We start from the raw sequence: 3186 nt of genomic DNA, 5'->3' as shown, positions 1-3186 counted from the left end.
TCTTGGATTCCAAAGCATTCAAAAACAAGCAAGTAAAGCAGTCCAGGCAGAAGTCAGAAGATCTGTGTTTCCTTTACTTTGCTGCATATGCTTAGGATAAGTCACTTTATTTTTCTCATCTTTCCTTTCCTGCCTGGTGTCCCAACTCTCTTTAAATTTTTTTTTTTAATGTTTGTTTATTTTTGAGAGAGAGCGAAAGAGGCAGAGCGTGAGTAGGGGAGGGGTAGAGAGAGAGACACACACACAGAATCTGAAGCAGGCTCCAGGCTCTGAGCTGTCAGCACAGAGCTTGACGTGGGGCTCGAACTCACGAACTGTGAGATCATGACCTGAGCCAAAGTCAGATGCCTAATCTACTGAGCCACTCAGGAGCCCCCAACCCATTTTCTTAAAAGTGCAGTTTGGATACTCTTGTTTCAGTCGTCTTTATTCTATCTTCCTCTGTCAGCACCTGAGAGTGAGAGCCTCCTGAAATATTTGTCCCTGGACACCTGGCTAGCCTCACTCCAGTCCTGGCCCCGAGGCCTAGTAATCTCCCATCACTGATTTCAACTGAGAAAATCAGTGACTAATGATGTTCAAAAGAGGCCCCAGGCCCGCCTCTCCAAGGAGGCTGAGAGTTGGAAGGAATATATTCTCATTAGTGAAATCGTAGAGATCTTACAGTAATCAGGGTGGCTGGGTGGGGTTGTTTTCACTCTCTCTCTCTCTTGTCCTCTCTCTTGCCTTTCTCTCTTTCTCAGTTTTTCTGTATGTGGAAATCTCCCCAGGCCTTTGATATCATATCAGGTAGATACCCGTGAGGGCACCTTTGAGTGGATCCTGGTAAGAACAGTCATGCCAACTCTCTTCTCAGATGACACAATCAGTTGTGACCATTTTTACCCCTTGAAGGAATGCTGCTCTGGAGAGCATCCCCATCTTTGATCTGGCTTTTGTACCCTCTCAAGTGATGTTGACGTAATCTTTGTTCCCTATCGTCTTCTTCACAGAATGAAAATGTACAGTAGCCACATGTTGGGGAAGTTTGGGCCAATGGCATGCAGAGGGCGTAGACCCAGGGAAACTCCTTTTGTTCTAGGATCCACCCAAGTCTGGGGATAGCATAGCTGGCTGATTGCTCATAGCCCCTCGGTATAAGAGCAGAGGAAACTCACAGATCCAAGAGACAGAGGCAGCTTGTGGTTTAAGCTGGGTTGGGTTGAGCTCAAAGCCCCACTGGGGCTCATAAGAAAAGTCTCCCAAGCTTTTGAATTGCCCTCCAGAGAGCCGTAAGGTAGTCAAGCGGGGCAACTCCAGGTGAGAAAATCTGGAGACAGGCCCCGTGGCTTTTCTCTCCCTGCAGGTATCGTAGGCTCCCTTATTCACTATCAGTGATGTGGATTTCAAGACTGAAAGTTCAGTATACGCGCTATTAAAGTCAACTGTCAGTAGACTAAGCAGTTATTGAGGGGTGTGAATGATTTTAAGATGAATACAAACATTGGGTGATTATTGAAGAAAAAAAAAAACTTAGGGTAGATTAAATTGAAAAAAAAAAAAAAGGAAAAAGGAAACAACCAAGCAAAAAATAACGGCGCAAAAACAAATCCTGCGCAAAGTGAATCAGAAAAGAACACATTAAAGGCCCTGAATGGCATTTGAGTAATGGTGAAAGACGGTACCAACACATTGCCTTGTCCTTAAAATTCACCGAAATAGCAGAGAATGATGAATAATACACATGCACTGAGGGAAACAAAAATCTCATTTCCATGCTCTCCAGAGTTTAGCTGAAATAAGTCCCCGTTCCTATTTGAATGTGGCCTTGCAGGGCTTTGAAATCGGAAAACAATCCCTGCATGCCGAATTGGATGCTCACTAGCTAGCAGTTAAAAATAGGAAATGAAAACGAGCGACGAACTAGAACACTGGAGGAGAGAGAAAAAGAAATACCGCTTTCCTAGCCTTGGGCTCCTTCACAGTCCGATCCGTCCCACAGGCACGCTGGAATTTGCCTTGCCTTTGCTGGCAACGGGGTTTCGCCGTAAGTTATTGAAAAGGCAACTCAAGGTTTTTAGATCCTTGTAATTACAAAGCTAAAAAGCAATTGGAAAAATATATCCGGCACCTTCAGCGCATTTGATGTGACTTCCCGGTGACACTTAGAGCAGGGGTATGCTGTTGAGGGAGCATTTTTCTATTCAGTTCCTCAGCCCTTTCTGAAAGAAAAAGAATTCTTAGCACCGTTTTTTCCATTAAGTGGATTCAGTTAATTAGCTTCACAAACAGAGCACATGCATTATTCAGCAGCAGACATTCATCAAATTTGTCTTTCCACAGCCAGCCCTTCTTCTCACCTCTTAGCTAGACGGGGCCAGGCTCCTTCCATTAGGATAAGCATTTAAGACAGTTCTGACTTAGGGGTTTCGGTGGAAGGCAAGGACATGTGAGCCATATTGGGGTGTGGATGAGTTGGGGCTGGAGGAGTGCATGAATTGTGAAAAAGGGTAAAGGAATCTGAATGATGTCATGACTTGAAAAAGAAAAAAAAAAAAAAAAAAAGGCAGTGGTTCGTTTGTGGCCTCTCTGGCGTGTGTGTCCTGGAGAGATTTTTCCCTGCCTCATCATATTCGTTGAGATCCAGTAACCCTGATTCATGAGTTTATCACAGTTGGGCTGAGCAACTGGAGATTCTCTAACCACTCCCAGGGAGCACCACACGTAGCTAGGGAGGCAGGCCTGGCAAGAATCTCAAGACACAGCGTCCGATTCACCCAGAGGCTCTATTCTAGGAAAAGGAGAGTAACCCAAGTCACCCATCTGGACTTTCGGATGCAGTTGACCCTATGGCACAACAGATCCTGGGAATGCGTAAGCTTGTTCAGTGCGTTCTCCTGGTAATGAAGAAACTGTCTAAAGGATGTCAAGTGGCTGTGCAAGATCCCACAGTTGGCCCGAAGCAGGGCCCCTAAGCCTCTGTTGCTTGATGACTGCTCGTCAGCCTCAGGACAGGCTTGAAACACAGCTTCTCCGCCATCTTGTGCTAGTCATATCTTATTCTCTGTTCTCATTGAGAGGCTTTAGGGGGTAGTGGCTTCTGTAACCGCCAGCTTGGGTTTGAATCCTGCTTCTGTCACGTAGGCGCTCTGGGGTTTGGGTCAAGTTATTTAGCTAACCTGGGCCTAAGTTTTCTCTTCCATAAAA

At 45.5% G+C, this 3186-nt stretch overlaps 1 long non-coding RNA gene across 1 annotated transcript; it reads right to left on the bottom strand.

Annotated features, from left to right (window-relative positions):
* Positions 1–2049: 2049 nt before the first annotated feature.
* On the bottom strand, positions 2050–2448 carry LOC121033312 (uncharacterized). Its single transcript, XR_005791822.1, has 2 exons — positions 2340–2448; positions 2050–2201 (listed from the first exon to the last, which is right to left on the bottom strand). It is a non-coding gene; the product is annotated as an uncharacterized LOC121033312 (long non-coding RNA).
* Positions 2449–3186: the final 738 nt, after the last annotated feature.

Source organism: Herpailurus yagouaroundi, unplaced genomic scaffold (genome assembly GCF_014898765.1).
Source record: "Herpailurus yagouaroundi ecotype Mexico unplaced genomic scaffold, PumYag 159, whole genome shotgun sequence".
NCBI lineage: Eukaryota > Metazoa > Chordata > Mammalia > Carnivora > Felidae > Herpailurus > Herpailurus yagouaroundi.
Note: the sequence above shows the minus strand (reverse complement) of the source record. Positions and strands in the feature narration are given on the sequence as shown.